This window comes from Macrobrachium rosenbergii, chromosome 14 (genome assembly GCF_040412425.1).
Source record: "Macrobrachium rosenbergii isolate ZJJX-2024 chromosome 14, ASM4041242v1, whole genome shotgun sequence".
NCBI classification, from domain to species: Eukaryota; Metazoa; Arthropoda; class Malacostraca; order Decapoda; family Palaemonidae; genus Macrobrachium; species Macrobrachium rosenbergii.
The window spans coordinates 41994867-42021216 of record NC_089754.1 but is presented as its reverse complement, the minus strand read 5'-3'; the positions used below and the strand labels follow the sequence as shown (position 1 = coordinate 42021216).

At 36.9% G+C, this 26350-nt stretch overlaps 1 protein-coding gene across 22 annotated transcripts in view; it reads right to left on the bottom strand.

Moving 5' to 3' along the window:
- Positions 1–26350, bottom strand: part of Ehbp1 (Eps15 homology domain containing protein-binding protein 1) — a 745592-nt gene that overhangs the window by 625084 nt on the left and 94158 nt on the right. For 4 of the 22 annotated variants that reach the window (XM_067116671.1, XM_067116668.1, XM_067116674.1 and 1 more), the window contains exon 2: positions 7968–8020. The exons of the other annotated variants lie outside the window; for them this stretch is intronic. The gene's annotated coding sequence lies outside the window, so the exon portion shown is untranslated. The remainder of the gene's footprint in view (positions 1–7967; positions 8021–26350) is intronic. 22 annotated transcript variants of the gene reach the window in all.

Below are 26350 nucleotides of genomic sequence, written 5' to 3'. Positions count from 1 at the left end.
AAAATAAACACAAAAAAAAAATGATAAACCAATTCTTCCAATACCACAAACGCCGCCCCAATACCAAAATAAAACGCCCCGGAAAAAAAGGGGGGGGGAGATTCCAAACACGCATCCTATTCCGGGTAAAGGACACAACATCAAACGAGGACCTCCTGGCCGACTGTGCCGTGGATCCAAGCAAAAAAAGAAAAAAAAAATTAAAATATCTGAAAAGATCTTCAGGAGACAACTAAAGACCCGAGAGAAAAATGCCCAAATAAAAAGATTTTCTTGGTCGAATAAAGAAAATTCTGTTGAATATCCGGAGAGAGAGAGAGAGAGAGAGAGAGAGAGAGAGAGAGAGAGAGAGGTGGTCGATGGGCTCCTATCTTTGGAGAAGGAGGTGGGGTTTCCAGGAGGCGGGGGAAGCATAGCCAAAGGGCAATCTCCTTCAGCAGAATGTCAAGGATGTCTTCGATGGGAGAGATTACTATATTTCAAAGACCTTTGACGAGAAAATGGGAAAAATATTGGGAATGCCGAATAATCATTTTTTTCAAATCAAGAGAAAAAAACAGAATCTGACACAATATATAAAGGATTAACTACCCGTACGTTTTTAACAATAAAAAACAGCCTTCACATTTCATATACTGGTTCTATATACAGCATCATGAACCAAGGCATCTAACGGCGTGACATTCACTTGAAGCTTAATTCTTCTCAGCCGAAATACTATCACCAGAAAGAAGAGATCTCTCACGATATCTCCAAACGGACAATGATAGGCAGGAGCAAAGAGTGTACCATTTGGAAGAGTTAGATGGAAGGACGAAAGGAAAACCTACAAAGTCTTGGATATACGGCGTGAATATGGTATGGGAAAGGAAGAGCCTTAATATCGAAGAAGCTAGAAAACATTTCCAACATAAGGGAAAGCTTAGGGGGGAGGTTCGAAGTACTGCTCATGAGCCTTCTACGCAGGTGTAGGAAGGGCCAATGTTGGGGCAGTTTTACTGCACAGAAGGTTCGTCCATGATTCTGCAGTTTAAAGTATGAACGTGGCAGTGACAGATGTTTCTCCTCTGGAGCCATCCCTGATGTCGGCAGAACAGGAATGGAACAACACAGCAACAACTGCCATCTATTTCTTCAGAGTTTTAGCCTTGAGATTAAGAGAAGGTTCAGAAAATCAGAGACTGTAAACATACTTATATCCATAAATACATATAAATACATATATATGTATGCATATACACGTATGTGTATGTATATATATATATATATATATATATATATATATATATATATATATATATATATATATATATATATATATATATATATATACATACATATATATATATATATATATATATATATATATATATATATATAAATATATATATATATATATATATATATATATATATTTATATATATTTATATATATATATAAATATATATATATATTTATATATATATATATAATATATATATATATATATATATATATATATATATATATATATATATATATATATTACATATGTCTGTATGCCCACACGCGTGTGTTCATTCTACCAATTTCCTGAAAAGAATCATATCACATTCATAATCGCTCCTACTAATTAGCCAGCTCTTTCATCTCTGACACAGATTAGAGAGAATCCTTCCTCTATCTTCCCTCACTTTCCAAATCCGTCAAAAACAGAGTGAAATAAAATATGGTCCCCTTAAGGGACGTTCCACAGAGAGAGAGAGAGAGAGAGAGAGAGAGAGAGAGAGAGAGAGAGAGAGAGAGAGAGAGAGAGAGAGAGAATCTCCCTCATCTCATATGGCTTTCCAGCCCAAAACAGCTTACGTGGATGAAATATCATAATATTCACCATCAGCAAATAAGCTATTAGGCAAGGTCTATAGATTAAAGAGGTCTTGTCAACCCCGACCCAAAATATGACTGTTCTGCGCAGGTACAGACCGTGACGTCCGGACCTATAGGTGCGGCCTGACCATTTCCACCCAAACATACCAAAGTACAGTGCGCGATGATCTGAGGACTTACTACTTCCTGAAACAAATTATTTATTATAATTTTGGCACTAACATGAAAAAAGATCTCCTTTTAAATCGATTATTCAGGTTGAGAACGCCGGGTTTCCTGTAGTAGCCATGGTTAGTGACTTAGGAACAACAAATGTTATTTATCCATTGATATAGATAATTCTGCATTTGTTAACCCAGTAAATGATAACAGAGAAGTACATGTGTTTGCCGATGCACCACCTAATAAAACTCATTAGGAATAATTTCCTTGATCATGGATTTGTGTTGTCGGGAGATAGGTTCGCTCATTGTGGTTCAGTTAGGGAGTTAATTATGAAAAGCAAAAAGTGATCTACGGACATCATCTCTCTGAAAAGCACATCAATGTAATGGGCATGCAACGCATGAATGTTAAACTAGCGTGCAATTACTGTCCAAAACAACATACAAATGTCTTCAGTACTTCGAACAAAGGTTTGCTTGAAGATAAGGATTGAGAAACCACAAGTCAGTTTATTTGCCTTGTAGATATCTGGTTCGATTTATTTAACTCTCGAGTGCCCCGTGATAGGAAACCATCAAGAAATGCCTATGGGATGAATCTGGACTTACAAAATAAAACGTTGCATGATATGATTCGGGTGTCTAAAGAAATGAAAGTGATTAAAAGCAATAGGCTCTACCCTTTCCAAAAAGGCTTAATTTAATCATGCAATTCATTAATGAAGCTGCTGAGAATGGTCAAAGATAAATTTCAAATATCATATATTCTGACTTATAGGCTAAATCAAGATGGTCTTGAACAGTTTTTTGGCTGCATAAGGCAGATGGCTGCATGTCATCAACACCCATCACCTATTTAAGCACCGAATCAGAGCCCACATTCTAGGCAAAGAGAAAATTAACTGTTAATCAAACTGCAACGTTGAAAGTTGCAATAGTGATATGATGACATCAACCTCATTTTCCAGCTTTCCTGTTGAAGAAAGGACATCCTATGATGAAACTCAAAAGGGCTAATCTCTGTGATAAGCCTGTCGGCTATGTTGTTTTGTTTGCCAGTGGAATTTGGTAATGATTTGCAAAATGATGACAAAGAATTGGAAATTGAAAAAGAAGAATTAGAAATGCGATGGAAGATGGAGGCTTACAATCACTATCCTTCCTGAATATGAATTCTTGGAACACCGACGAAGAGATGGCTCGTGGATTGGTGCAAGAGATGGAACGCTGTTGCAACCAAGCGAGGAATTTTTGAATGCATTTAAAAACAATAGAAAAATGTTTCTCTGTTATCGCGGGAAAAATATTTAAAACAGGGAAAAGGCCTAAACTGACTGATTTAATTAGCGAGTGTTTTAAAAGCAATAACATCACATTACCATACGAAGTTATTAAATTTTTGTTAGATGTCGTACATTCTTTAGAAGTCGTGTTTTGAACAAAAGTATTAGTTCATCAAGAAAAGCGCAAAATAAAATGAAAAAGCTCGCAGATATAGAACAAAATTGAAGCATTTTGTATACATCATTATTTATTTTATAAATTTAAACTGTCTAATGCTCAACAAATTTCAGTTATTTACATCATCAAATATGTGTTTGGTTGTTTTAATGTAATAAAGTTATGTATTTGTAATCTTACTTTTATTTTCCTAAAAGAATAAAATATAAATCTCTAAAAAGATGAAAAAAAAAGCAGAAAGAATAGTTCCTTTATTTTCTTATGGAAGTTCCACAGCTTACTCAGGCACGGCATGGTCTGAGTGACGTCACCGCTCTGACCCACAACAACTCCCACCATTCGACCTGCGCACTACGGTGGCCTGAGAAGACCTCTTTAATCTATAGACCTTGCTATTAGGATCATCATCCCGATAACATCGGAAGTTACACGAGGCTCCCCATTATTTAATTGTGACGGCTGGATTACCCTGGAAATCACCATCATCTTATTCAGACCAAATCACGATCATAATCGTGTTGGAAGTGGAAAAGGGTTTATCATCTTCACCAGAATATGATGTGTTACGATTGTCTTCATGAATTTCACTATCCTCACTATACAGAAGCAACTACGTTATCCTCACCATGAAGACAACAATACATTACAGTCACTATCCTCACCACGAAGACAAAATTACATTAATGTCACTATCCTCACCATGGAGACAAAATTACATTAACGTCACTGTCCTCACCATGAAGACAAAATTACAATAATGTCACTATCCTCACCATGAAGACAAAATTACATTAATGTCACTATCCTCACCATGAAGACAAAATTACATTAATGTCACTATCCTCACCATGAAGGCAAAATTTCAATCACGTTCACGAAAGAAGGAAATATCAGGTTCACAATCTTACGTCATCCGGGTCAACTTTACTTGGACCAACAGCAACACTATTCTGACATCAACATCACCGTGACCATGACCATCTCCCATGAAAATGCACTGTCACGATCACCGACATCTTCAGAAACAAAACGCGGAGAAAATTAAAAATAATGAGCCACCAAACTACAGTGTCATGACTCAAGCCGTAGCGTCATCATCATCATCATCAATATTCTCATCACACCATACTCAAGCCATAGTGTCATCATCATCATCAATATTCTCATCATACAATGCATGACTACTTCACAATACAGAAGGAACACCACAAACTCAATTATCATCCTCAGAGCCTCCATAATCATAATCATGATAATGATGATCATCATCATTATTACCTCCCCCACCCCCATAACCACTCCCAGCGCCATCCCGATCAACCCTAATCACTTTCCAAACATCGCCTTAATCTGATATCGTTTAAATTATCCGGGATCCATCAACATCACGAAACATCTCACGCACAAGCGGGTCCACGAGGAGTGACGATGAATAAGCAAGCACATTAGGGGCCGCTTCCTGCAAAATCTTATTTCGATATTCGGAGCCTTTCGTCAAACACAGCAGAAGCAGTCGCGTTATCTGTTGCCGAGGGAACGAATTACGGGAGACATGATAAAGGGGTTTTTCTGAATATGGAAACGGGGTTTTCTGATGCTGACGTAACTTGCTTAAGCCACTTGTAATTCCTCATGTCAGGAGGTACGTTTGTACTTTTTTTTTTATGACATCCTTTTGATGCTTCGTATTCTCAATTTCTTCTCTTAGTAGGTTACAGCTGATTATCAAGACTTGCTCAGACTCTATATGACCAACCTGTCTCAAGTTGATTATGACTAAAAAAAAAAAAAAATCACACGACAAAGAAACTTAATACAGAACGCAGCAACTGCGCACATTAATTTTCTCCAGAACAGAAGTTTTGCAATAATGGCGGCAGCTGCCAAAGTTGGAAAACACCTCAAAGAAACCACTATTTATAAATGTTCAGGAACATTTTTCTAGCATGCAATGGTGCGTGTATCTGAAGGCACGTGCACATATGCACACCCAAAAACCGAGAAATGGCGTGGGTTTTTTATATTAATACAGCAGATATTCATTGCGCTATATACTACGGGCTTCGAATATTAAGACAATCAGACGAGCCAATATAAACAGTATATGGGTTGTGAATATTTATGTACATGCACCAACATCCTCCTGGAGCCAAGGAGTTTTGGTAAATTTGGCGAAGTTTATAAATGTATACATTTTATATATATATATATATATATACATATATACATACATACACACACACACACACACACACACACACATACACACATACACACATATATATATATATATATATATATATATATATATATATATATATATATATATATATATATATATATATATATATATATGTGTGTGTGTGTGTATATTAAACATATCGAAGTAAAGCACAAATATCTCAGGGATCGGAACTAGGATTCTATAGTACCAACAAACACCAAACTTCAAATCCTTTAAAAGGAAAACAAAAGCGTCGTTCTTAATACCTCTCAAAAATTTTAAAAATCCAGTTTAGTCCTTTCCACTTTAAAATCCTCCTCCTCCTCCTCCTCCTCCTCCTCCCTCCTCCTCCTCCTCCTCCTCCTCCTCCTCCTCCTCCTCCTCCTCCCTCTCTGTCAGAATCAACGAGGTTTGAGCAAATTCCCTCGAGTGTATAATTTACGATTCAATTTTCATAAATACGGCGTAAGTCCTCTGAGGAAATTACAGTGTCATGTTCAAGAGAATTAGTTACCCTTGAGTGAATACTTCAAGTGCAGTAGCAAGGCCTGGCTATGTATTCAACATACACACTATTCTGCAGAAACTCATGATGGGCCCCGATAGGGAAACAAAATTTCCTCTTATGCAAAATGAACTCAGAAGATAAGAATGCCCTTCTCCTCCTCCTTTGTTTCTTAGTATGTTTTTTTCCCAACATGAGGTCTAAGGACCTGTTATGTTAGCAAGAAAATCGTACTGTTACGCCTGGTTATATTTTTCCCATTAGCGAATGAAATCCTAAAAACTTCTCGTAGTATTATACATGTCATCAAAAAAGTTTAATGTAATAATATGGCATACAGAAGGCTCTTTACATCCACGAAGACGAACTAACATCGACTCTCAAAACAGGAACTAACAAACGTCTCCGTTGTTCTCTGGCATACACTGGATGCAAGGGACCCCACGACGAAATCCGCTCTTCCATCCCTCCCCCTACATGCAAGGGCGCCAGGCCGTTCCCTCAAAAATAAGATTTCATCCAATGGGGCCCCATTAGGCTTAAAGCCTCCTCATCCTCAACAGCTTGGGAGTAATGGGGCAGAATCCCCTCCGCCCAACTCCAAGCCATTTTCGTGTTTTCCACCTTTGCTACTTCACGCTTTTTTTTTTTTATAATGAGTTTGTCTTCCTTAACGGCGAGACTTCTCAGATAAACGAGATAACAGTCAATGTCTTATTCATCCTAACTGTTTAATCAAGAATGAACTTCCTCAGCAGAGAATTTGCACATCATTTAGTTTAATAAACTTACAAAGTTTTGACTAAATCACTCTGGCTTTGCTGGGACTGGGACAGACTGAGGCACTCAATTCCAACTTGCATGTCATTTCGCAATCCCTAAATGTCCACCTTTCATTCTAAGACTTCAAAAATGCAGTCAATTTAGGTCTTTCATATGTCCTCCATTCTAATAAGATTCAGAACGATATAAATTTTCTTCCCTCAAAACGCCCAACAACCTGTAAACAATCTAACCTCATTTTTCAGATTTTCGTAATTTGCTACTTTATTTCATATTGACTGCATTGTATCCGCGCTCTTTTCATTTCGCGCCCCGTTTTCTATCTTGCACTTTTTATTTCGCTCCCCGTTTTCTATGTTCGTTGCACAGCAAATAAAGTTCACCCAAATCAGCACGATTTTACTGGGTTCTCCCAGCAACAGTCCGTTTAAGTGAAGTCAATACGTTACCAATAACCGGACCATCTTCATCCTCCCAGTTTATTTTCTGAAGCCTCCTGAGTTCAAAAGCTGTTTTTCACAACTAAGTTTTTTGATAACCATAAAACGATAATAAATCAAAGCATCTTAATCTTCAAAAATCAAAGTATCTTAATCTTCAAACAGTCCTTTGATATATGTGTGTGTAAAGCTGCACGTTTAAATAGAGCAGTGTTAACGTATTAAAACTGAACTTGTAAACTATTTACACCTAAAATGGCAATTAGCCTAACATCATGCATTCTGCTTCAATGAAGTGTCAAAATGGACCATTAAAAAAAGAACTCTACTTCCTCATAACGAGACGCACCTCAAGACAGTGGCACAATGATTTATTCATTCACTAACCCCTAATCAACCGTTCCATCAATCATTCAATCACTCATCGCTTAAATAAATCCTAATCAATTGTTCTATCAATCACTATCACATACCAAAACTGCCAATCCCCTTAAATACCACAGACACATAGTCCATAACTTACGTGAATGAATTGAATGATGTTGAACTACACTTGTACAAGAACCAGACCTGTACCTGAAAAGGAAAAAATAAGAACATAAGAAAGCTACTCATTATAATACCTAAGGGTTTCCACGCCTCCAGATTCATTTTAAACGGAAGTGATAAAATTTACTTCATTTAATCAAAGGATGAAATATACCCTTACTGGAAATAAATAATTAAGTGTAAAAATTGCAAACATCTTTCATCAGTTATTGTCCGAGATAAGTTGTCTCTTTTCGCTACTGGAAAGTCCAGTTGCTTACCTATTAAAACAGGCATCTCATATAATCCCTTTCCAACATATAACAATTCATCATCATGACTCCTGAAGCCAGGCATCTAAATTGGAAAAGGAGCATATATATACAATTTATATATATATATATATATATATATATATATATATATATATATATAAATACATATATATAATATATACATATATATATATATATATATATATATATATGTATATATATATATAACTTTTTTCTATAAAATACTCCATTAGATACCATCCAGTTTGAATTGAGGTCCTGTTTGTCCAAGAAAAAGCTTGTAATTTTTCTATAAATATTGCCATCCAGTTTAAATGAGTTGTAATTCTACCATTGCACAGAACAGTTGTGTATGTGATTAATATATATATATATATATATATATATATATATATATATATATATATATATATATATATATATATATATATATATATATATCTTCAAAACTCCTCAAAATACAAATATACCCAAGAACAACAAACAAGCTTGCCATTTCCTGAAGGAAAAGTCGTCCGAAATCAACAACAAATCTCTCAGTTCCTGTGTCGTGTTTTCCCAAACTGAAAACAAGACCAAGAAAACATTTGGAGGTAAACACGTCCAAAGTCTAGAGCAAACAGGATCATCTTGTTTACGTTTTGACCAAGGCACAACGCCGCCTTCGGAGGGTTCTTTCCATAAAACTTACAGATTTGGGATTACGAATGAATGAGATTTGACTTTCCACAGGAACGAAGAATTAAATCAGAAATGAAATTTATAATCAACCACATAATGTCACCAGAGCATTGAGGGTAGTCAAATCTTCAGCAATAATTTGTCTGGTCAATTCTTGGATGGGTGACATCTCAGAAATGCCAAGTGCCGTCGGTGCATAAGCCCACTGGACGTTTATTAGTTAGGGTATGGAGTTAGCAACATTATTTTAATAAATTACTGTTTATAAATGAAAAGAATGAAAAGGTGACACCTTTTGAAGCCACACCTTTTAGGGGAAAAAGCGACGTTCTATATATATATATATATATATATATATATATATATATATATATATATATATATATATATATATATATGAATATATATTATGTATATATACATATATACTGCATATATATACATATATACAAAATACATACATACATATATAAATATATATACTGTATATGTATATATACACATACATATACATTATATATATACATATATATATAAATATAAATATATATATATATATATATATATATATATATATATATGTGTGTGTGTGTGTGTGTGTGTGTGTGTGTGTGTGTATGTGTGTGTAAGTATACTCTTCATTCTGAGACCATAATGTCTACTCAAATGAGATAATTAATCGACCCAGTAGTGTAATTTTTCAGCTACGGATTCCGAGACAAAGGGCAATAAAGTTTGCATTGAATATTCAATGCTGCTCGCATACATGTGACTGTGAATAATGTCAGTTTCTCTTTATGGGGCAGTTCAACAGAGTCGCTATGACATAAACGTGAGTTCTGGCTAGGTATGAGGTTTGTAGTTAATACAGCAAATGCTAAATTGTGATAAAACTACAAAAGGCAGCTGTGCATTTCATTTATTTGCCTTTGTGATGGATTTTTTCGCATGCGACAACTATGTACTGCAAATCAGGACCTAATTTAGTGAAAGGCAATAATTCATGAAGGGTCATTTTGTAATTGCTGGTTCTAAGAACCGAGTATGTTCGACCATATATTCATACTATCGTTTTACATAAAGGCACACATACAGAGTGAATAAATACATTAAAAAATGTACTCTTACTTGGCATATCAATTGTTGTTCTTCATCCCAACTGCTATATACAATAAGAACCAGTAAAACAAATATAAAATTTAAGATACTTCACACAACGCATGATATTCAAAAGAAGTTTTGCGTCATAAAATCTAAAAGTTTAACCATTCATAAGCTCCTTTCCCATTTTTCTAACCGGCCAAACTTCCAAACATTTTAGAAGGCCTTCTGAATACTTCCTCTTTCCACAAGCAGGCAGGGAGCATTCCGGAAAACCTCTGAGAAACTAAAAAACAGCCATTATAAAGACATTTCCTCCCCATTAGCCCCAAAGAGAATAAACAGCGCCCCAAAAATAAACAATGCCCCCCCAAAAAAAATACCAATAAGAAAAAAATTCCTTTTTCAAAAGAACTGCACCCCTCTACTACCCATCAATCACAAACGAGACAGCCACACGGCGCTGGGCCCTGTGACTTAAATCTTTTTCTTCATTTCGAGGCACGAAAGGCATGCCACACATCTCGGGCACATGATCAAGAGGTCTTTTAAAGGTCGTGCTTACACATCCGTATATGATAAGATACCAGATACTAAGACTATAAAAAAAATACTATGAAAAAGGAATGAAAGCAAAGGCGATTTATAGCAATGGGCGTTGCTGCTACTCTTCTCGGCATTGTGAAGTCGAATACTCTTACTTTTGTTCTGTGTGCGTAGTACGAGTCCGCGTGATTTAGAAATCAATGTCTTTATAAAAAGACATTAATTACAACACTTGCCGTACCCCTTCATCCCATTTAATGCTTTCAGCGTCGTTTGCAAAATTATGCCGTATCATTCTGGTGTTACCTGCAGCAATGCACATCAATAACAAACGATTACAATACAAGACGAATACAGGGTAATTAGAATAAAGTGATATATATATATACATATATATATAACATATATACATACATGTATATGTATATATATATATACATATATAATATATATATATATATATGTATACATACATATATATATATATATATATATATATATATATATATATATATATATATATATATATATATATATATATAATATACATTACATTAGGTGAAAAATAAGAGACGGGGTGTAGGTCAGGACCTACACCCCGTCTCTTTATTTTTCACCTGTGGTAATGTGTGATAAATGAATCACGTACAAAAGTGATTATAATCAATATAAAATATATATATGATTATAATCATATATATATATATATATATAAATATATCATATACCGGATATACTTGCAAGTAATCTAAATAGTGCATACTCTGCAAATACATTAAATTATCAAACACCAATGTGGCATTGCAATTAAGCAGTCACCAAAACATGTTACCAATCCTCTCCAAATGGCACATACAAACATGTACAACGTCTCTCATCCGCTACTGAGGTCTACTCCATTTATTCTACCCTGAGAAACAACCGACAATTTCCTTGATAAAGTATGATTTACGGCTTGGATAAACAGAGAGAGAGAGAGAGAGAGAGAGAGAGAGAGAGAGAGAGAGAGAGAGTCTCAAGTAACATAACTTGGAAAAGCTGTTCTTCCCTTTCACAAAAGCCAATCTTTGACAGTAGGCTTCTCTGAGTTTATGGTAAGAGGATACATGCAAAGGACGCAGATAAACATCAGGTTCCACCTTAAAAGAAAATTATATTTACTGGAGAAAATTGTACGTCTACAGTTTTAAATATTTCTTAGATTAGTTGCCCGGCGGGAATAAGAGAGGAACGGTGAATACTAATGTTATTTTTTCTTCAAAGCAATGCAACAGGTGCAAAGTCCACACACAGTTTAATGTTGAAATCTACATACATATACTGTATATGCATACATACGCATACACACACATATATATGTATTATAAATATGTGTGTACATTATATATATATATATATATATATATATATATATATATATATATATATATATATATATATATATTATATATTATGTGTATGTATATTATATATTATAATATATATATAATACATATATATATATATATATATATATATATATATATATGTGCATACATTCATACATATGCATACACATATATTTACACATGCACAAATAAAAATTACAGTGCTGAGAACATACATAACGAATGCGGCAGTTACAAACAGTAATTTCTATTGAGAAAGCAGAAAACAAAAGTTTTAATTATAACCGTGTAGTAACATCAGTCCCCAATCCCCACCTTACCAATTACCCTATAGAGAGGATGGTCACATGGACTCAAAGGTGAGATGCCAGGTACTATTTTCAGGAGTCCCAGGCACCTGGCTAGGCCTCCACAAGCGATGGAATGGAAATAGCACATATCTCTGCTGAAACAACCATAGTCAACCTGTTTATACGGGGCCATGCCAACTAAACATTCTTGCAATGTTTTCATTGTGACTAGGATACGGTCGTGGGAGTGCACTCAGAAGAGACTCTCTCTCTCTCTCTCTCTCTCTCTCTCTCTCTCTCTCTCTCTCTCTCTCTCTCTCACAAATATCTGTATATATGATGTATATATATATATATATATATATATATATATATATATATATATATATATATATATATATACTGTATATATATATATATATATATATATATATATATATGTACTGTATATATTATAAATACATCTATACATAATACACACACACATATAATATATATACATTCATACACACATACACTTGGTTTCATAGTCCAGGGATAAAGTCTACCGGAAGGAAACGATTAAAACCTGCTAGTGAAGTACTGATTGAATTATGAACCTGATAGTCAGTCGACTGATGCGAGCCCACCTGGAGTATAGACGAGCATGGGTTAGCAACATCATCCTAATATATTTCCGAAAACATGGGGAAAAGGATTATGGGCTATATATATATATATATATATATATATATATATATATATATATATATATATATATATATATATATATATATATATATATATATATATATATATATATATATATATATATATATATATATATATAGTGAATGTGTGTGTATGTGTGTGTGTTTTTATGAAGGTGCATATATGCAACACTTGTACAAACATTTACCTGAACATTATAAAAAGTATAAATTAAAACTTCCAACTCTCATCGTTCGCACCAACATTCAGCCGTACTTAATCAACAAAAAGTTCCTTCCAGCAAAACTCTTTTCCGGCGAAGGGAGTCATCTTTCATTCAGCAGCTAAAAATTTCAACATAGCGGAGATTGCCGAGATTTTTTTCTGCTACTAGAGGAAATGGTTTACTCGGGAAAACAAGTAAAAAATGCGCCGAAGTTTCTTCTGCGCAATCGAGTTTTCTGTCCGGTGGTGGCCTCAGCCACGGCTCATACAACTCTTAGCCACGGCCCAGGATACCCAGCCACGGTCCGGTGGTGGCCTATGTTGTTGGTACTTATAGCGCTGCCAGAAGTACGATTATGACTAACTTTGACCTTAAATAAAATAAAAACTGCTGAGGCTAGATGGCTGCAATTTGGTATGTTTGATGATTGGAGGGTGGATGATCAACATACCAATTAGCAGCCCTCTACCTCAGTAGTTTTTAAGATCTGAGGGCGGACGGACAGACAAAGCCGGCAGAATAGTTTTCTTTTACAGAAACCTAAAAATTCCAAGGACATTCGAGATTGAAATCCCAATTCTCTTCACGGGACACCACTGACAGGTAATATTTTATGTTGATAAAAATTCATATCTTCAGAATTTGATGTCAGTTACGCCACAGATCCCAAACCAGAAGCCTGTGAAAAATGGCAACAAAAATTATTATGATTTTTGGATTGAGGTTCCTTCTTCTCACACGTCCTTGACATTTTCATCATTCACGATAACATTTAAACCCCTTGACCTTTTTACCGTTCATAAAAGCATTTTAAAACCCTTGACCTTTTTTATCATTCATGAAAACATTTTTAATTACATAAGTGATTCTTACCACCTTCCTTTCGGAGTTTTGAAGTCCGCGAACTTAGAGAATGCGTATTGGAAAAAGCAAAAACAATTTGAAAGTCTATTAAGTTGTTTTGGGATGAGAGAGAGAGAGAGAGTCAGTATTTCTAAATTTAAGATACGAAATCATCGCTTAGCCTTACCGCAATAACTGACGTAAAACAAAACTGTTTTCCCTTGCAATAAAACCACGGCATATACCTACCTACACGGCCACGTCCTCTGAATCCCTACGAAGGAGGAGAGCGTGGAACGGTTGGTTGCCCCGTTAAAAAATGAATCGTGAGAAGAGGCAATCAGAGACACGAGAAGCCATCTTGAATATCAAGGGGGGTTCACAGACGAGAGAGTTCGAGTCATGCATGTCCCAGTATTACATTGGATACAGAATGTTAAACACACACACACACACACACACACACACACACACACACACATATTCGAAGAGAATCTAGGGCGTTAAGTCAAGGACGGATGATACAATACACAACATTCCTGGGGTGTTTTACCTGGTTAATACAGCGACTTATTCCAATCCGCGTAAAGGAAAGTGGATTGTGAGTCATTCCTAGAAGGGTAATGGAAGGAAAGTCAAGGAGAAAAGGCGTGATTCGTCTGAATGTGAGTAAGGAAGATAAGGGATGTAAGATGAGTCATTCAAATGAGAGAGAGAGAGAGAGAGAGAGAGAGAGAGAGAGAGAGAGAGAGAGAGAGAGAGAGAGAAAGATAAATAAATAATTCCTATAAGAATCCGACAAAGTACAGAACAGGAGAGACTCATTTATATAAGGGCAGGAGATTCAAGTACATAATGGAATTAGTGAGCCCTTTAATTAACAGTAAGGGAGTGAGAGTGGAGGACAGAAGCGAATTTATAAAAGAACAAAGTTTACAAAAAAAAAAAAAAAGTTACAGAAGTGGTGAAACATTCAAACAGAGGCAAGGGGATATTCGAAATAAAAATAAGGGAATAAGATAAGGAACAGATTAAGCTGGTCATTTATTAAATTAGGGGTAAGAGGGGAGACATTCACCCCAAACACCAGTAGTGGAGGCGAGCCACTCAAATGAGAGAGAGAGAGAGAGAGAGAGAGAGAGAGAGAGAGAGAGAGAGAAGAGAGAGAGAGAGAGTCAAACATGATGCTGATTCCTCTGTCTTCCTCAGTATTCCCTGACTACCTCAACCTACTATTTCACAAGAGACGAGTCTGTCATCATTTCAGGGGCTAAATTTTATTAATATACAGAGAGACAGACAAAAATCGTTTGGGCAGACATTCCAATCTCGGCCTCTACACCATAAATAAGTGGAGGACAATAAGAGCAAAGAATGAAGAAGACCCAAGCGATGTTTTCTATCTACAAAGGCTTTGCTCTTTACCGAATATTCGTGCCTTGAATATTCAGTGGATTAAACCGTTCACCAACCTCAATGCACATACAATGCTGTATGCAGGTGAATGACATTAACGTCTAAATGACTGACAGAGGCAAACACTCAATAGTGAATAATGACCACAAAGACGGCACGCAAAGTCGAGGAAAAATTGCTCGAATCCTTGACCTATTAATAATAATGAGGGTGACACTATGAATACTTTAAGTCTCTTAAAGTTTTATAATGAAATTTACATAGAAATACTATTTAAGTACATAGTATCCTTATATTACAACAAATGAAATATTTGGAGCTCTGCTCATCTCCCTTCAGAAACGTACCGTCTGGAAAAGTCAGTCTTTACTAAGTATTAGCTATATTTAAATGTTTGTGTGCGGTAATTGCTTCGGATCGTTAAAATGGAAAAAACGCGGTGTAGTGTTGCAGTGTTCAATTACTCCGTCAGTCTTTCCTATATTTAAGCAGCGCAGCACTGAAATCTAACGCAATTTTGCAATCCAGGTTGCTTTAAAAAAAAATCTGCGATGGATTAAGGTCAACATATGTCAAAATATTGTCAAAATCGTCAAGATTACCTTACCCCTCCAGACAAGCCTCGGCAACCCATTCCTGGTCCACTCATCACAAAATTTAATACTTAACTTACAACATGCCTTAGGAGGCTGATGTGAGCAGCAATGGGTGAAAAACTACGCTGAACAATCATACTGAAAGTATTGCTAGCAATACTTGTCCCCCACTAGCTCCAACTTCACTGTAATGAATGAAGTCCTTAAAACTGTCAAGGAGGAATTGCTATGACAAGGCTAGATTGACAGATATGCACAGACAGAGACAGGCAGGCAACAGGACAATCTTCCCTTCATGCAATCTACGCACGATGGTCTACCTTGGTACGAAGTTGACTGTGGTCTCTTCAACTTCGCAATTTGCGTTGCGACGAAAAGGTAACCGTGATATACACAATGCAATGCAGGCAGATGGGAGCTCTCTCTCTCTATGTAATCTCTGCATGATAGTCAACCTTTATACACACAATGATTAAAATCCCTTAAACTAAACAAAAGGAGTTGCTATGAAAATAAGTACAAACTAACAAACGTAAGGAGTTGCTATTAAAAAACGTACACACTAACAAACATAAGGAGTTGCTATGAAAATACATACAAACTAACAAACATAAGGAGTTGCTATGAAAAGACGTACAAACTAACAAACATAAGGAGTTTCTATGAAAAAACGTACACACTAACCAAACATAAGGAGTTGCTATGAAAAGACGTACAAACTAACAAACATAAGGAGTTTCTATGAAAAAACGTACACACTACCAAACATAAGGAGTTGCTATGAAAAGACGTACAAACTAACATACGGAGTTGCTATGAAAAGACGTACAAACTAACAAACATAAGGAGTTGCTATGAAAAGACGTACAAACTAACATAAGGAGTTGCAAAAAGACGTACAAACTAACAAACATAAGAAGTTGCTATGAAAAAACGTACAAACTAACAAACGTAAGAAGTTGCTATGCAAAAACGTACACAATAACATGCAGGCAGACACAGATGGAAAACTATAGTTCCCTCTATCAATCACTTCTTACTAAGAAACCATCATTGCATAATAGCATTCCCAAAAGAATAACCATAATAAAGAAAAAACTATATAATATAGTGGCCTCGTGACTCTCAGGCAGTAAGTCTCCAATATATATATCCTTATCCTTATCCCAGAGGATAATCCGAGCCACTTTCAGTAATAATAACGCCACTAAACGCCTCTTGATCTGCCAGCATCAATAACGGCTAATAATACTGCTGACCTCTTTTTCTCCAGAAACCCGATTCTGAGCAGTAGAGAAAGAGGCACGATATCCTCGCTGCTAAGGAAAATAGAATTATCTAAGGGCTGAGAAGAATATGATGTTCATGTACATATTTTGGTTTTTACTTTTCTGTCAAAGAAAACTACTGTGCCGGCTTTGTCTGTCCGTCGGCACTTTTCCTGTCCGCCCTCAGAACGTAGAAACTACCGAGGCTAGAAGGCTGCAAATTGGCATGTTGATCATCCACCCTCCAATCATCAAACATTCCACATTGCAGCCCTCTAGCTTCAATACTTTTTTATTTTATTTAAGGTTAACGTTAGCCATAATCGTGCGTCTGGCAACGATATAAGATAGGCCACCACCGGGCAGTGGTTAAAGTTTCATGGGCCGCGGTTCATACAGCATTACCCAGAGACCACCGAAAGATAGATCTATTTTCGGTGGCCTTGATTATACGCTGTACAGAAAACTCGACTGCGCCGAAGAAACTTCAACGCATTTTTCACTTGCTTTCCCATGGGAAAGGTATTGCGCCGAAGAGAGCTCATCAAGCTTTAGCACTAACCGGCTGACAATCCATAGATTTTAACTGGTGACAAATTGTAAGGTATAGGCAAATTCACAGTATATTACTGACAACCTATAACAGCACAGGCAATACGTAGTACCACATTGGCCATAATATAGCACTGGCAACTTAATTTAACAAAGAAATCTATAATACAATTATGACAATCTAGAGCAAGACTGGTACACTTTAATTTTCATTATCATGCTGGGACTCTAGTGTGATAGTGGTAAATTATGGTATGATATTGGTATTACAAGATAAGATTCTGCCATCCCGCAGCGTGACGCTTGAAATGAAACTGTTTTACAGGCATTTGTGACTAAGTGTGATTCATAAGACCTAAACGTGACAGGAGAATATTTCATCAGCATTACTGAGTCATGTATTTCTATTCTATTTTTTCTGCGAAGGTCTAAGGAATGGAGACCTCATCATCTTATCTAACCCAAGCCTGAGAGAGAGAGAGAGAGAGAGAGAGAGAGAGAGAGAGAGAGAGAGAGAGAGAGAGAGAGAGAGAGACTTCATTTATCTAACCCAGGCCTGACAGAGAGAGAGAGAGAGAGAGAGAGAGAGAGAGAGAGAGAGAGAGAGAGAGAGAAATGTGTACTAGAGCAGTCCTAACAGTTGGATCTAAATTACTGAGTAGATGAGATTCATATAATATTCTCAAAGACAATAGCTGGTTGCAAAATCCAACAGCCTCACAGTATTAATTTTATTCATAATCACACCAAGACACAATATATCACAAGGAGAATATGGTGCTTATACGTAAGATACAGTAACAAGGAAGTATTCATAAAAGCTTCTTACGATTCACTTTGAACAGCCACTAAGATCCTAAACGGACAAAAGCAGCCTTGCTTAATATGCTAACCGACGCCCATTCGTGTTTATCAACATCATCATCGTCATCAGTACTGACGATGTTGACACTGTACATAATAAGGTACTGTCTGGTGGTCTGCCTATTATGTCCTTAACTGCCAAGTGGAAATTAGACTGGTAATTAGACCGAGGTACTTACGTAAACATAAAAGACATAATAAAATTGAGATGCATACCGGACATACACTATGCAATGTATGTATGTATATGTGTGTGTGCTTGTTTACATATACACTTTATCATTTATACATTTCTGTAGAGGTGAAACCTAATATAGCTAAAAAAAAAAAAAAAAAATGAACAGCTTTTGTAATGCCGCGGAGAGTCTGGGGACGGGTGAATGAGTACACAAGCGTTTGTTATAAAATTGTATTGGTAACACTGATGTGGCAAAACAAAAAACTGTGAATATATAACAGCTAGGACTGGACGAGAATGAGTAAATGGCCTGGGTTGCAGAGTACTTGGCTTGGCTTGGTTTGGTCTGGTTTGGCTTGGCTTGCAAAGTGCTTGGCTTGGCTTGGTTTGCAGAATGCGTGACTTGGCTTTGCTTGGCTTTGCTTGCAAAGGGCTAGGCTTGGTTTGGTTTGCAGAGTGCATGGCTTGCCTTGGCTTGGTTTACAGAGTGCTTGGCTTCGCTTGGCTTAGTTTACGGAGTGCTTGGCTTGGCTTGAAAAGGGCTAGGCTTGGTTTGGCTTGGAAAGGGCTAGGCTTGGCTTTGCAGTGCTAGGCTTAGTTTGGTTTGCAGAGTGCATGGCTTGCTTTGGCTTGGTTTAGAGTGCTTGGCTTGGCCTGGTCTGGCTTGCAGAGTGCTTGATTTGGCTCGGCTTGGCTTAGTCCGGCTTGCAGTGTGCTTGTGCCATGGCCCCATACTAGCTAGCCTATTTGCCAAGGATCGCATATTTCTTTGTGTACAAGAGGTTCCTGGAGAGATGATTCACTAAAACTGATCGACTTCCAAAAATGTCCATAATACGGATAGTAGGCCTATTACATTTTCAAAGTAGCCCATATTGATCTCACGCTCTACTGATCGAGGAAATTCTTACATGAATGATAATTCGCACCAGAAGCAACGATATAAACACTACAAATTAAAAAAATAAAACTATTAAAAAGAATTCCGGTCGCGCAGACTAAGAAATACGAAATACCGCTCAAACAATTTTATCACACGAATTTCCTCATCGTTATTTCATCAGAATAAATATCACAGCCGCCCACGAAGGAAATGTTATGCAATTGGCACTGACGGAATAGAATGAAAAAGGAGACTCTGTGCCAGGCACTTGAATCAGGTTGGAGGGGTTGGGGGCTTTACAAACATATGAGGAAAATCTGAATGGGAAAACTAATCAATTGCTTTCCTTCCTGGTTTGAAATCTTTACTAAAACCAAGACTTTTCAGAATGCAGGTCGATTATAAATGGATAAAACTAAAATTTATATTTTACATTTCCCGTAGTTGTATAACAAATTTCTGAACGCAGTTCCCGATATATTTTTACTATATATATATATATATATATATATATATATATATATATATATATATATATATATATATATATATATTATATTATATATATATTTTTTTTTACACGCACACACATATATATATAAATTTTTCTATGAAAAACACGATTTGCGTAACTAAAACTGGTTTTCAGTGCCTTAGCAACATTTATGATATCTAGTACTGTGTCTGTGTGTGTTTAAGAAACATCGAGTTCTTAGTTTTTTTTAACTACCACTACACATTATGTTTGATATCTAAGGACACATTAATATTTCCAACCCATAATTTATAAAAAGAAGAGAGAGAGAGAGAGAGAGAGAAGAAATTAAGCTACTGCCCACACTGCCTTCTGACAACATAAGAGACAGACTGACTGACTAACAGTACTGCTAACTGCATTTCCGTCTCGGAAAGAAGACAAAATCTGTAAATCCATTTACCGTCGAACCGGCTCCAAAACTGCACATTTTTATCGACAAATATCCCGACTGCAAGTGACTTATTTCATTTCGTCTCTTCAGCGTATTTAGTCTCCTCTCTCTCTCTCTCTCTCTCTCTCTCTCTCTCTCTCTCTCTCTCTCTCTCTCTCTCTCTCTCCTTGAAACGGAAAGATTCCTTTTCCCGGAAATCCCCTGTGGCTCCGATGAAGGTAACTTATAAAAGACAATGAAATAAATTCAAAAACACTTATGTTACCCGAAATAACGAATGATTTAAGCAAGGTAAAGAGAGAGAAAAATAATATAAGACAGTGGCTTGTTCGTGTGTATGTGTAACACACACACAAAGATAGAGAGAGAGAGAGAGAGAGAGAGAGAGAGAGAGAGAGAGAGAGAGAGAGAGAGAGCCGCCTGATCCCCCTTCATCCCGGCTAGAACTCCTCTTCATTTCCTGACTCTGTCTTCCTCTACCAAACACCGGTATATATATGAGGCTAAATGCAGCACACTACCCGAATGGAAGGTTATTTCCTCGCGCTGTATACACGAGACGAGCCTGGCTGTACTTTACGGCCTCAGCTTGGCTAAAGTGCAGAGGCTCTGCTTCGATTTCACCTTTGTGTGTACTGTATATGCATGACTCTCTCTCTCTCTCTCTCTCTCTCTCTCTCTCTCCCAGGTTATTCCCGTTTCCTTCCCTGAAACTGTTGGCCCAGCGTTCGACTCTCCGACCGGCCAATGAAGAATTAGAGGAATTTATTTCTGGTGATAGAAATTCATTTCTCGTCATAATGTGGTTCGGATTCCACAATAAGCTGTAGGTCCCGTTGCTAGGTAACCAATTGCTTCTTAGCCACGTAAAATAAGTCTAATCCTTCGGGCCAGCCCTAGGAGAGCTGTTAATCAGCTCAGTGGTCTGGTTAAACTAAGATATACTTAACTTTTTTTTTCCTTCCCTAAAAGGAAGGAAGGGTTCTCTCTATGTCTGTACGTCTAGTGGGCGTGTCTGTTTCTCCCGGTCTGTAACTCTATGTATCTTCTGAAAGTAAAAAGGTCAAGTCTTTCATAACCTCAGCCTACAATTCCTTTTTATTTCATCAAAAGGTGGAAAAGGTCTCCGGAAGAATCAGATGACGCAAAGAGAAGGAAATTTGCTGGGATGCTATTGTGTGACATTCGTTGGTTTGGAAGAAGGACAATAACAATCATTTGATATTCTTCCGCATTACTACCCCTTAAAACAATTCACCATGTATTTTGCCAATGTATTTATATTTTAGCATATTTTTTTTTTTTTTTTTTTATTTTCTAATAACTGATCTCTTCTTTCTGTAATTAGTATCATCGTAGGCCTATGTAACTTCATTCAAATGAACACCACATTCCTTGGAAGCTTGCTTTTCAAGTCAATGGCCCCTGTAGGCTAGCTTCATATGAATATGGGTTTATCTTCTGAATAATAATAATAATAATAATAATAATAATAATAATAATAATAATAATAATAATAATAATGCTCGAAGGAGTCATTCAGAAATACTGCTGAACTACGAAGGGTCATAAATCCCTTTTATAACAGTTGAAGAACAGAACTATACATAACAAAAAAAACCTTGCATATTTTACCTGTAATTTCACAACAACAACAAATCAAGAATTATTATACAAAATGTGAAACTCTCGCAGTGTTTCGTAATTAACCAAGTAATAAACTCGCAACTCATTAAAGCAGTGCCTGAAACACTGAAACATTAAACCCAGCCACAAAGGAAAAAAAATGGGGGATGCTTGAATGTTTGTTCCTTCCGGATACAAAATTTAGTGAAATGAATTAACCATCTGGGACGTGGCGAAAATCGCCCATTATTCCAACGGGTAAAGGAGGAAACATCGTTTTTTAAACCTCTGTGGGGAAGGGAGATGTGGCGTAGGTGGTTTTTATCAGAGTCCCTTCGGCCTCAGATGCGCTGCTTTCTGCTTTTAGTTTTCTGTAAAAGCGAACTACTGTGCCGGCTTTGTCTGTCCGTCCAGTCTGTCCGTCCGCACTTTTTCTGTCCGCCCTCAGATCTTAAAAATTACTGAGGCTAGAGGGTTGTAAATTGATACGTTGACCATCCACCCTCCAATCATCAAACATACCACATTGCAGCCCTCTAGCCTCAGTCATTTTTATTTTATTTAAGGTTAAAGTTATACAAAATTGTGCTTCTGGCAACAATATATGAAAGGCCACCATCGGGAGGTGGTTCAAATTTCATGGACCGCGGCTCATACAGCATTTTACCGAAACCACCAAAAAATAGGTCTACTTTCGGTGGCCTTGATTATACGCTACAGCGGCTGTACAGAAAACTCGATTGCGCTGAAGAAACTTCGGGGCACTTTTTACTTGCTTCTTATCCGTCTCTTTTGGTGTCTGTCTTCTGAAGTAGCTGTCTAGCCTCTTGAAAATTGCCTTCCATTTTCAAGTCTCAGTAAGACCAAACCCTCCAAGCGAGCCCTAAGAGTCTAGCAATGTGACTCAAGCTCTTCAACTCCTTCATAACAACAATAACTCAGGCGCAAATGCTGTTGTCAGATTAAACTGACCTTTTGAAGAATCGCCTCTCTTGCTCTTTTAAGCAGCCCATAAGAGGAAAGGTGTGACGGATGAAACTGTCATCGAAAAGGAAATATGAACTTCCATATTTCACTCGTGAAGAAGAAGAAGAAGAAGAAGAAGAAGAAGAAGAAGAAGAAGAAGAAGAAGAAGCAGAAGAAGAGGAAGAGGAAGAGGAGGAAGAAGAAGAAGAAGAAGAAGAAGAAGGAAGTCTATGATACGGAGGAACGAGAAAGGATCTGCTGACACGCGAAGGAGAGGCGACTGCAGGAATCGATGGGAAATGGTGGTGGGAACTCGACGTCCCAAATACAAATGAAGGAGCCGTTTGTCTCCTCACAGTGAAGTGAAGGACATGTCACAACAAGGGAGAGGTGACAATCTCGTGTCTTCCCAGTAAAGACGAGGGGAATTGCATGTTTGCGCGGGGAGGAGTTAAAAAAAAAAAAAAAAAAAAAAAAAAAAAAAAAAAAAAAAACTTCCACAGGAAAAAGACGTGGGAACAACATCTGTTCCTTGACTGCTGGTATCAGATACAAATCCCACACAAAACCTCGGGGGAGACTTCAGAATCGGATGACAATGTCAGCTTTTCTCTTAGATCAAAGCACAGTTAAATCCTTAGCCTATAAACTCAGAACAAACACCGCCAACACTTGGGCTGTTTCGAGTGAAAATGCCACCCTCCTGCGTTCGTGGGACTACATCCATTATTCAAAAATGTCACTCTCTATCTGGCTCCGGCTTGTACTACATCATGGCCACATCGTCAGTCAATCCGCGTTGAGCACCACAAAAACTCTCTCTCTCTCTCTCTCTCTCTCTCTCTCTCTCTCTCTCTCTCTCTCTCTCTCTCTCTGTTAGGAATATCTAAATTCTTGAGAACGGCAGGAGGGAGAAAACATGGGACCCCAGTTTGCATTAGGTTAAAAGCACTACAGAATCGCCCACACTTTAAAACCAGGAGGGGTACTTGAGATTTCGCTCAAAATAATTAAAACAGTACTTTGCATATTGTAGATATCATCATAACACCAGTAAGGTGTATAAAATCATATTACTACCACACACACACACACAATACAGTAATTGTAATAACAATAACAGTAATGACGGAACACCAACAACTTCCAACAGCACTCCAATCACAAGGATAATTTTTAGGTTTCCCAAAAACGGTTCCACAATTGGAAGTTTGAATGACAAAAGGAACCGGTCCCATAATTCCATCGACTTGCCATAAAACCCTTCAGACCACTCATCAATCCTGACCCATTTCTTCCAGCGATTAGGTTGACAATCCCTAAAACGGTTCGCAGATTTTATCATCATCCTGGTATATTTTTGGAGGCCCAACGAGCGGGCCCCATTCCTTTTATTATTATTTTTTTTCCAGTTATAACTCATAATTTTCTTGGATGATTAAGTATTTTTGAATTGATGTCTTCCTTTTTTTTCAAATGTCTCTAGTTTTCATATCTTTATTTTTTATAACTAATAATTTTCTTTAGTGATTAGGTATTCTGAATGGAAATGTCTCAAAGTTTCTTCTCAAAAAGCCTCTAATTTTCATACTTTTTTAATTTTAATTCTTGGAAACACAACGAATAATTTTGTGTTGTCTACTGAAAAACCTTCACTGAAGACTTTAAAATCTGAATCATTAAATAAAAAGCTTATACTTTAGACCCTGAATAATTAAATTAAAAAAACTCTTAAATGATTTAAAGTCACGAAGCCATTCCAGGACACCGATTGGATAAACGACCTCCAATGAATAGCACTGATAACAAAGCAGAGCTCCACCCAGTGAATGTATGAGCATGCAAGCAGGCCATTAGCCAGTGATAATGGGTCCCAGTTGATAAGGGAGGCAAAAAAAAAAAAAAATCGTCACCATTAAGCACTACGGTACATGCTTTTATAATTCTAGCTTTTATGGAAGGACGTTTCTGCCCCATTTCCTACAGAATTATCAGAATGTAATATTACAGAATATACTGTAAACCAATTAATTCTTGTAAATAAAATATGTGTATGACCTCTACCCCCTCCTAACTTGCAACATCTGCAATAGAAACAATTAACAGGCGAGTGAATAAGCAGTAAGAGATTTCCTCCGTTACTTGCTCAGGAAATAACATATCAAAGTTTGAGACTACCCTCCATGTTCACAACTAGTGGTATGCCAAATACTTTAACTACATTAATTATGGTGAAGAGGACGAGTCTGTTTACAGGCGTCTCTTAACTGGAGACATTCAGTCTCTCAAAATGACAGGTGGAATTACTCTGGAAATACTGAGGAAAGCATCAAATTCTTCCCTATTGGAGAGAGCGGTTTGAGAAATGGTCTTGAGTTTGCAAATTCAACAAGCATCCGTTGGCTTTACTAAAGTAAAAATGGAGAAAATTCAACTCAATGACAGAATGACTAATCAAGTTGACCATAAGACACTTTACTAAAATAGAGCTCATGATACAAAAGCAGCTAATATCCATCAATATGGCTGTCTTTCTGCCGTAGTCTAAGAGAAAACGTGTCATAAACGCACGTCGGGAACTTATCGCACGAACGTCACAAACATGTTGATTGCAAGTCAACGAATTACTGGTAGTCCAGCGTTTGCCAAAGATTCGTTCTCCATTTATGGTCACTAACATATTTTCAACTTGTTTGTGCTATATAAGCGACAAGTTGCGGAGTTGTATTTATGAAATTTTTTTTCTGTCAGAATCACCTTAACTTCCTGACTGACAGAATCACCGACAGAGCAAATGACAGCGTCGAATTACTTCCAGACTGAATGAACTGCTGACTGAAAGAGTCACCGACAGAGAAAATGACAGCACTAAATTATTTCCAGACTAAATGAGCTGCTGACTGAAAAAGTGATGACACTGAATAACTCGCAAACTTAATGGAATGCTGATTGAAAAGCGACAGCAACGAATCACTCCCAGACTGAATGATTTGCTGACTGTTAAAGTGACGCCACTGAATTGCACCCAGGCTGAGTTAA